The following is an 11110-nucleotide window of genomic DNA, read 5'->3' as shown; positions in this document are numbered from 1 at the left end:
CCAGGGCCTCAACCTATGGCTGCCATAGGGTGAGTCTGTATTTCAGTTTGCTGTCCCATATGACAATCATTTTAGAAACATTCTCATTGACATTCCCAGAAGCATCCTAAACTTAAGCATACTTTAATCCAAACTGACAATTCAGAACCACCAACATAGTATCTATGATGCATATATATTGTATCTTTCATACATACTTGGTAAATATATTTTTTGGACGGAGGGGCACTGGGAATTGAACCCAGGGAAGCTTTATCACTGAATCACATACCATGTCACTTCTATTTTTTGAGAAAGTATCCCACTAAGTTGCTTAGAGCCTTGGTAAACCTCTGACCATACTGCCATAGCCTTCCAAGTGGCTCTGATTAAAGGCATCTACGATCATGCCTGGTTCTAGTTATATTTTTTTTTGAGAGAAGATTTTGCTTTATTGCTCTGAACACCTGGAATCAAACCAACCACTTATTCAGGCTTCCAAGTAGCTACAGGCACAGCTTATAGTGCATGGCAATTTTCCAACTCCAGTTTTGTATGTTTACCCTTGAGGAATAGTATTTTTAAGCAAAAAGTCATTAATTTTAATGCAGACCAATTAATTTTTTCCTCAATGATTATTGTTTTTATGTCTTGTCTGGGCAATTTCTCTATGAGACTTAAGTCAATCTGTAAAGGACTATGTATAGGTAGGGCTCAGGTTTCTTTTTGTCCACTTGTATAACTATTAGATTCAGCTCTAGATTGATTGTCTTGTGGTTGCTAAGTCAAAGGAGAATACTAATAATTGTAAATATTCACATGTATGATTATAATTTTAGAAAAGAAATCATCACACAGACAATTAGGCATGATTACTCAGTATTATGGACAGGATAAATATATAGTAATATGGTTTGAATATGCTTTGTCCTCAATAAAAACCAAGTTAAAGTGTAATTTCATAGAGCAGTGGTGTTTGGGGATGGGGCCTTTAAGTCATGAAAAATGATCAGTGCCTTTCTCCTGGGACTGAACCTAAATAAAAGAGTGAATTCTGGGCCCTTGGAGAGTTATTTTTAAGAAAGTGCATTGTTATGAAGGATGCCACCCCTGTCCTCCAACATTCTGCACTGAAAGATTTCTTCTTCTGCTTCTCTGCTATGAGCAGATTTATTATGAAACACACCAGAAACTGAGGCACCATGACCAAGAACTTACCTGTTTTCAGAACTGTGAGGTAAGTAAATCTTTTCTTTATAATTTACTCAGTTGCAGATTTTGTATGAAAACAACAGAAAACGGACCAAGATGAGTAAATTAAAGTTAGATAAAAAAGAAGGGAGAAAATTATGTTCTTACAAGCATTGAGTCTTTATGGTTATGCTTGTTTGGTTAGAGAATAAGACATGTTCTCTTAGGTTGAATTTTAACTTTATTAAATCATACTTTATCTATTCTTTCATTTGTGACAGTTCAGGAATAAAGTAAAACCAGAAAGTATATTCTGTTTCATGTACCATAGGCAATTATATTCCTCAAATGAATAAATTTTTAAAAAACATAAATTTTAGGAATATATGGGCTTTTAATATTATCACCATAATTAATAACACATTAAATAGGTTTTCACAACATTAGAAGGAATGTAAAGTTAACAAAATGCAACCTGTTTGTCATGTTTGATAAGACCCAAGGTGGAGGGCTTCCTTAGATGTTGAATTTCCCATACATTGGGGCATAGTCCTTATCTATGTCTGGTCAGAAGTGATGACAGCAGAAAACAAGCTAAAGATAGGGAGAAAAGGTACAGGAATGAATCCTGTATATCAGCAAATTTGAGCAACATTAATAAAGCTCACAGTTCTAACTTCATAACCCAGAAATACTCCTATTTGGCTAATGGGCGTTGGTACATATTGAAGTACAATTGGGGAGGTGGTAAAGAGATTGTAATAGAAACCTTCCTTAACACATCCAAGAAGTAAGAGCCCCTCCAACTCATCCATCTTGTAATTACATAATCATTACAGACTCCGAAAGCCCAGTTCCAAGAGTTGCCCAGTTTCAAGGGTCTCCCACTTCGCCTCCCAGTAATATCTGCCAATGGTAAAAGTCTGAGTACCCCACGCAAGAAAGCATTCTGATGTTAGGCTGATCCAGGAGGCACCTTGTGGATCACATCCAACATTCATGCTTCTCAACTCTCTTTACAGGAAGATGTGGCAGTTGGCTTGTTCAGGACACAGAGTAATAGCAACTGTCAGAAAAATATTGCAGACATGAATGTAAAAAATAAGAAGTTAAAGTCTTTAAAAAAAGTCTTCCTGTGAAGAAATGATATTACTGAGAAATGTGATATTGTAACAGCAACAATGATTTTGGATGTAAAAATCTAATAAATTATGGGCATGAATAGTAATTCCACAGAACAAATAAATTCCTTACCACAGACTCATAAATTTGTTGACAATGTGAAAAATCAAATATTGAGTTGAATATGAAACCAATATCTTTTAATTTTATTTTTGTTTCAAAATAGCTACAGAGAGGATGTCCTGAACTCTCTGGAGACATAAAAAATAAGTATCAGAAAAATATTCCTATTTCAAAAAAAAAAAAAAAAGGTGTCATTCTTTGGATGAGAGGTGAAGATTTTCTCTCTTGTAAGCTTTTATAAGCAACTGTATAAAAATCTATTTATATATTTTAGAAAGTATCACTTTATGAAATTAATTCTTTATCATTTCCTAAATATTCAAATATATTGTACATGCTGCTGGAATCCACTTCAATCCTTTCTGTTATTCCTCAAATCTTGTAATTTTAGAAAGAATAATTTAATATTTATTTATGCAAATCTTTTCACTATCCCTAAGTTTTCTGCATGTTCTGCACTGCCCTGAATTTATGAGATTTAACATGCAGCTTTTTATATTGAGCAAACTGAAATCATTTTTATTTTTATTTTCCTTTCTTGGTGATAAAGTTGATTTATTTTCTCAGATTTTCTATAGCTATTCAAAATTTTATGTCATATAAATCATATATACCCATGGTACAAACAACATAAAGTACTATTCAACTATTTACCCCCCAAAGCTTCTCCTAACAATTCAAATTAGCAGAGTAAGGTGGCTTATGTCTGAAATCCCAGAAGACTGGGATAAGCAGATGAAAAGTTCAACGCCAGCTTGGGCAAATTCATGAGACTCTGTTACAAAAAATACTGGGGCTGCATATCTGGCTAACTGGTAGGGTGCTTGCCTAATATGTGGGAGGCCCCAAGTTAAAATGCCAGGGCCATTTTTTTAAAATACTGAACATACTGAACAACTGCATAAATTTGTTTGTGAAATTGAATAATGAAACTTAAATCTGAGTATAGCTCTGTTTATTAAAATTACCAATTTTTATATTGCTTGTTTTATATATACCTCAGGACATATGAGCCAGGATTATATTTATGTAGTTTTTTTTTATTTTTCACTATTTATACTGTAAATTTGATATAGATACATACTCAAGGATTTGCAGTCATATTATTTATTTATAAAAATAAGTAAGATATTTAATAAAAGGGAAATACCACCCATGTGGTCCTAAGAACAAATAATACATATGAGAATACTGACAAAGCGCTTATGTTTACCTTGAAAGCAATTGAGCTGTGGATTAATCCAGTGATGGGCCCTGCACTGAGTTCTGGATTCAGAGGCTGGGCTATATACAGCTGCATAGATTCAATCCTGCAATAAAGAAGATGCAGTGAACATATGTAAAGTCAGAAAATCATGACTTTTCTTGATATGACCCTTTATAAGAATTCTAGCAACACACAGGTGTGGAAATACAGAAATCATCACTTTGTGAAATTAATTCTTATTCACAGTTCCTAAATATTTAAATATATTTTAAATGCTGTTGAAATCCATTTTAATCCTTTCTGTTACTCCTCAAATTCTGTAAATATGCTTAGTTTTCTGTTCACTTGCATATATATAAGAGTAAAAATCTGGTGTCCATTTCCAGTCTGCACTGAAATCTCCCTATCTGCAGTCAAAAGCTTCTCTAAGAACTAGAACTGGCTATTGCCTCCTTCACAGGGAGACTGTCAGAAGAATTCTAGGCAGTGATATCTGGTTTCTGGAGCTGAGCTAGCCTGGAGGACCCACAGAGTTCTAATGCTTTAAGTTTATTTCAACTATCATTTTAAACTGTCAACTTATACATACAAAATTAACAAATCTCTAGAGGTTTCACACATTGGAGCACTCTACCTCTCCTGTTAGCCTGTGTTCCCACTATTAGGTCTGTGAGGTGTTTGACTTCATCAACCTTGTGTATACTTAGTATTTCTCCTTCATCTGCATAGGCTTTCCAGAACTGGAAAGAAAACCAGGAATGGAAGGATATTGAAATAATTTCTCTTTTGCAACATTTTTATTGAAGCTACTCCTAAAATTACTGAGAATGAGAACTAAGAGAGATGTCAAATAGGTGGGGGAAGAAAAAAGCAGATCAATTACAAGAGGGACTGAGTATTCCAATGAATCATGCGCTGTAATAGTCCTGACAAGTACTGTAAAAACTGCAAAAGGATCTGTTGGGAGGCATGTAAACATTCACCTGTACATTGTGTCTCCAATGACCTGGGAAAAGAAAAATAAAAATTCTGAGTGATTTTTACAAGATCCCTCTACCATTAAGTACAGTGTGAGATTTTTGAATCAGCTCCAGAAGCTACTAGTTCCCAAGAAGTTCTGTCTTCCATCTTAGGGTGCATTTCCAACTTCTTTTCTACTCAATAGAACACAGTCCACTATAGAATTCTGGTAAAGTGTGGTTCTGCAATATTCTGTGTGTGTGGGAGGGGATGATGCTGTGGAGTCTGGGTTCTGCTGCAACCATAAATAAATCCCAGCAATTGTCTAAAGACCCTGTGTCTCAGGTGAGCAGACACAAAGCAGTAACAATAAGGTCAATATTCCTGAATCACCCCATCTTGTTATGTCTGTGAATTAACAAGAATACCCATGTGCAGCTTACTACTTGGTGAATTTCTAAAAGTCCCAAATATGTTGTTGATTTTCAGAAGGGGACTATCCATTAATCATTCCATACATTTTTGTTACTTACAGATAACATAGGAGGGATCCTTGTTTTTAGAATTTCTTGGAAGAAGTGACCTCGTAGCAAAGTAATCACAGTTGTGGAGAAATATGTTTGTACAACCAAACTTGAAGCAACAAGGGAAGTGGATTTCAGTTGTGAAATGAAATAGCTATACATGCCTGTCCTATATCCCCATGTATCAGTAGTTACCTGGAGTGACTCCACATCTTGTCTGTGGCATATTTCCTTCAGGTCATCTTGAGATCTCTGTCATATGAATCATTCTGGTTTTACTCTTTGAGCTGCTCAAAAATGTCTTTCCTCTCTTTCTGCATCCTGTCTGAATGATGCCATTCTTCCTCATAGTAAAATGGAGGCATCTTCCCATATTCAACTCTGATTGCTTCTCTTCTTAAATATATGTAGTTCTGCAGTAAAATTAAATTCATCAAAATATGAACCTATCCCTCTAAATCCTGTTGAAACTCCCTAATTCTAGGACTTCACTTTCCTATGTTTATATATCAATATACCACCATTTGAATTCCACATCATGTACTATCACAAGAATGGGATTCTAATCAGAATAAGTTATAATCTAAGTATGAATAATAGGTCAAAGTACATTCTACTGTCATGTGTATTTTAAAAGGACAAACAAAAAATAAAATAAACTCCCAGATTCTTATTTGTATTATTAACAATCATATTTAAGCCTTCATCTTGTCAAACTTTCAGAATCCACAAATTTTTATTCCTTTCCTTTTTTACAAATACTCATGGCTCGTTTCTTTCTTTCTAATTAATTTGCTGAGGCTAGACTCAAACTTGTAATCTTTCTGCCTTAGCCTCCCAATCAGCTGAGATTACAAGACTGCACTACCATGTCCTTTTCTCTGCATCAACAGTTTTAATCAACAGGTTACATTCACTTAATTCATGATAAAGAGTTTTCTAAAACAATCCACACACACACAAAAAAATTGTTTTATCCTTTCCAACCCATATGTGAGGAAACATAACCCATTTAATACTTAAGGACTTTAGACTACAATGAATAGATTGAAATCCATTCACTCTTCTTGAGTTTAAGCCAATTCACTTAAACCTACATACTGTAACTTCAGAGTACAATAGTCATCTCCAAGCACTTCACCCAGCTAACTGTAATACTGAAGTGTCATTTAGCACCTGATCTTATTATCTCTCTGAGACCATTTTCTTAAATTCTCTTCAAAAGTCATTCCAATCTATGACATCAACTTCACCATAACTTCAGTAACCTCCCTCCCAATATACCAGTGCAATTATTTATTATGTGCTTCTCTCTGGGTTGACATTCCATGGCTATGTTTCTCTTCAGAATTTAATCTTAAAGTATTTTTTGAGTTAAAAATTTTGCCACCAACTATTTAAAATTTAAACCTAATTTGCAGTCTGTGCTCTTTTACTCATTTTCACCTTTCCTGCTTAATTAGTCTAAAAAATGTTATTGTGCTCTAATATATCAAGAATTTTACTTATTTACATGATGGTCATTTTCCTTTCTGATTTGTATCTTAACATTTCCAATAAGAGATTTTTGCAGCCTTGTTTTCTGCATGTTATTTAGCTTATTATTTGTAATAGAGTTATCATGAAACAATTTTTAAATTAATTTTAATTTAAATTATAAGACACTCAGGATAAACATCCACAAAAAAATTAGTTATTTAAAAATTATTCTCAAATTTGTAATCTTCTACTCAAACACAAAGCTGCTTCACTAATCATATTTCCCCTCCATACTTTATATAATGCTGTTAAATATTAATTCTTTGGAGTAATTTCAGACTGTTCTTATATTTGAACCATTTATCCCTCTCTCTGAAATTTTGCACCCATTTATGACCACTTATTTTTCACTAGCAGTCAGCTTAATCTGCTTTGGAAGCTACATTTGAATTTTCAGTAACTACCAAATGCCACTTTTGCCTGCCATTTACATCATCCCAGCACATATGACATTTTGAAATGGCCTAGTTTTTTATACCTGTTGTGTAAGTACTAAGTGTACCTTTACATGTAGTAAAGCAGAGTAATTTTGATAATATCTGTGTCTCAAATAGAAACCCTATCTAAGGGCCAAACTGGTATAACTAGAAACTGAGAAAATACTTTTACTATTGACTCCTCCCCTTTCTTGTTCAATCCTAGAAAATACTAGAGTTTCTGATCTATTTCCTACTTTAAATATTGCATATATGACCCCTAAGTTTATGTTGAAGGCAGAAGTACAGCACTAACCTCCCATGAGTCCATAGTCAATATCTCCATGGCCAGGTTTCTGTGACTTTCACAATATTTTTCCCATAAACATTGCATTTTCTTCAGCAGATTCTTCTGTACAAGAACCATAAGTTAGAGAAGCAGCAAAAAAATAGTGTAACATTCAGACCTTCACATAGGGAAGAAATCAGAAATGAGAGATAAATTAACCTCATTGAAAATAATAGGGTCATTATGTTTTCTTTGTTCCTTTCAGATGTTTGTCAAATATGGGAAGCCTGAGACTTGGAACCCAGAAGGCATTCTGAATGGGAAACATAGAGTCATCTGTTCCCCCAAGAAAACAGACCCATGTTGATTTCTTTGATTTTTTAAGAATGGATCTTCAGAGGAATCACTTTCCCTGTGCTCCTCAGCAGCACTTTCGATTGGCCATGTGTGTGAGCTTCATGCTCCTGGGATTTAGAGCAGAGCAAACAGAGAAAGTTCTTGTCTTCTTCACAGAAAATCTTCTTCATCTCCTTATGAGTCTCACGCATGTGTTACTCCAAGCTCAGAAATTGGCAAAGACTGTTTGTTTTTTTTTTTCCTGGTCAGGGCTGCCAGTTTCTTCACACAAACATTTGTTTTAAAGTCTCTGTTCTGTACCATCTGCTTGCATACAGAGAAGGTAACAAGAACTGAGAGATCATGCCAGCCAAGGTAGATACAGGGCCTACAAAAGCTGTGCCCACAGGCTAAGGTGACTGGATCTATAAAGTACTTCATGCAGATAGGGCAGATGATTTCCTTCTGGAAGGCTTGCTTGATTCTGGAATCCATATTTTTGAAGAAGAAGAAGAAGAAGAAGAAGAAGAAGAAGAAGAAGAAGAAGAAGAAGAAGAAGAAGAAGCATCAACATGTTATTTCTGAGTCTGATTAGGCAAAATGGTTCTTCAGACCCATACCTGGGGAGTAATAACTACATTTTAATTTTCTTAAAAAATGGTCATTAAAGTAGTACAAACTCTATTCTATAACACAAAAGAACTGATGCAAAAGGAGAGCCTTCAGCTTTATGTCAGGCATAATTCTGACTAGATAACTCCTATTCCTGCCATACTGAGTTTCTGCTCCCACCAGAATAGAAATTTGAATATTAATCATCTGGCTGTGGGTGTAGGACTTGGGTCATAAGGGGCCTACAAACAATTATAATTGTTTCCATTCATCTTTTCAATAAAAGGAAAATGAAAGCAGGTTTATTTAGGAAAGTCTACTTGGGCCAATGAAGTATGAGAAGTTCACTAGAAAGAGACCAGCTCTTTAAAAGTAAAACTCACAAAATCAAATATATATATATATATTTGAAACCAATAGGAAGTATAGTTATAAAACGGTATTTTTTTAGGTCGACCAGAAGTTGGGTGTTCCACAAAGGATGCCTGCAGGCTGGAGAGTTGGAAGAACAAGTAGCTGTACAGTTCAAGAGGCTTAAGCTTCAAAACAAGAGGTATCAATTCCAAGTCAAAGACTGCAAGTTTCTGGAAACTCCCTAGGGAATCACTGACATAGTCTTCTTTGGAAGAGTGAAGAAGCCAGAATCAGACAATTTCAGATGCTCAAAACAGCAATCAAGAAACAGTTCAAAAAGAATCAAGATGGCATCTGCTGTTGCTTCTTTCTTCTTCCTATTTTTATTCCATCCAATCCATCACCCTATTGGACTGTATTGCCCCCAGTTAGGGAGAGTCTTCATTTCAGTTGGCTATTCCATATGCTAATCATTCCTAGACACACCCTCTTGACCCACCCAGAAATCTCTAAATCTTCTTTATTTCTTAATCCAACAAAGGTGACAATTCACCTTAACCATTGCACACATAAACCACATCAATTCAAAAAATAAAACCAATCTAGGTTTTCTGTAAGGGTAAGAAATAATAAAAAAAATGTTTTTTGTTTGTTTGGTTTTGTTTCTGTTTTAATCTTGAGGATTAAAAAACTAGATAAATTATTTTTTAAAAATAATCTTATTACAATCAACATGTTATTTTCATCACAACCTTATTTCTTGGGTACTCTAACAATTATAATCCTGATTTCTGGCATAATAATTGGAGCACAGTTAAAGTTACATGTTCCTCTTCATTTTTTAAAACAAAAGAGAAGACTTATTTTATTTTATTTTTTTTAAAACACTTACTTGCTTTTTTTAAATAGATCTTTATTTTTATTTATTTATATGTGGTGCTAAGAATTGAACTCCCTGGCTCACACTTGCCAGGCAAGTGCGCTACCACTGAGCCACAGCCACAGCCTGAGAAGACTTATTTTAATCTAAAATATGCATAATCATATCTTAACAGAAATCTTTATTCTAGCAATGCTGAGTAGTTGATCTTCCAGTTCTTAGTAACACTGATGAACTTAAGAGGAAAATAGGAAAATATTGTAATGTTGATAGACTTCAGACGTAATTCACAATTATTAACTAGAAAAAATTTCATAACTTAAGATGCATCAAATGAAAGACAATCTGCCTCATAAAACTATGTCTTAAAATAAATTATTGGTCAAATACTTGGGTTCTGACTCTTGGTGTTGGATATTTCAGGGAAACTTCTCAGTGCCCCTATTGCCACTGTTTTGCAGTTCTCACCGTTGTCTTAGTTATTTAAAATTAAGTTCAAAAGTTCAAGCTATAAAGGGACAGCATTTATATCATTTAAAAATAAAACTTCTAAATACACTCAAGGTGGAAATTTTAATACAGTAGTAGTTACAGTAGGCCCTCTATACCTGTGGGTTCTGCATTTATGAATTCAGCATATATATATATATATATATATATATATATATATATATATATATATATATACACACACACACACACACACACACACACACACACAATATGTTGAACATGTTTTGTTCAGACTTTTAATTTCCTGAACAATACAGTATAACATAACTTTTACATTCATTTATTAGATTGCATAAGTAACCCAGAGATATTTGAAGTGTGTAGATTATGTGTAAATATTTCACCATTTCGTATAAAGGACTCGAGAATCTACAGATTTTTTTTTTTATTTACAGGTTACTAACACTAAGAGATGACTGTATTATAATAAATCTTGGATAAATAGTAAAGAATGCATTAAAAAAAGAAAAGATCAAAATGCTGTAAACACTTTAGAGAAAAGTTAAATTTCACATATGAGGTGGAAAAAAAAAGAATTATCATCCAGCATATTGTACTCCACTATGTAAAGATATTTTTTTAAATAATTTTACTGTTACTCTTTGGAAGAACAACAAATTTGATTAAAAAATATTTACCATTCATAAAAGTGTTTTTTTAAGTACTGAACACTAAATATAGGATCTCACACATGCTATGCAAGCTTTCTCACACTGAGCACCTACCCAGCCTTTTTATATTATTTTTTAATTTTTTTTTGGGGGGGGAGGAACAGATCTCACTAAGTTGCCAAAGCTGACCTTGAACATGCAGTCCTCCTACCTCAGACACCCAAGTCACTGGAATTACAGGTGTTCACCACCATGTCTGGTGTAAAACAGATTAAACAAACAGGATGCTGTCGCACATGTCTGTAATACCAGCAATTTGCAATGCTGAGGCAGAAAGATCACAAGTTCAAGACTAGCCTTCACAATTTAGTGTGGTCATAAGCAACTTAGTGACATCCTGTCTCTAAATAAAAAATAAAAAGGGGCTCAAGTGTGGTTCACCATCCCCAAAAAA

The 11110-nt window shown here is 34.1% G+C and overlaps 1 pseudogene; it reads right to left on the bottom strand.

Annotated features, from left to right (window-relative positions):
• Positions 1 to 1737: 1737 nt before the first annotated feature.
• LOC143639876 (tripartite motif-containing protein 51-like) lies at positions 1738 to 8181 on the bottom strand (annotated as a pseudogene).
• Between the last annotated feature and the right edge of the window lie 2929 nt (positions 8182 to 11110).

Source organism: Callospermophilus lateralis (genome assembly GCF_048772815.1).
Source record: "Callospermophilus lateralis isolate mCalLat2 chromosome 14 unlocalized genomic scaffold, mCalLat2.hap1 SUPER_14_unloc_1, whole genome shotgun sequence".
Taxonomy (NCBI): Eukaryota; Metazoa; Chordata; class Mammalia; order Rodentia; family Sciuridae; genus Callospermophilus; species Callospermophilus lateralis.
This window is presented reverse-complemented; position numbering and strand designations above follow the sequence as displayed.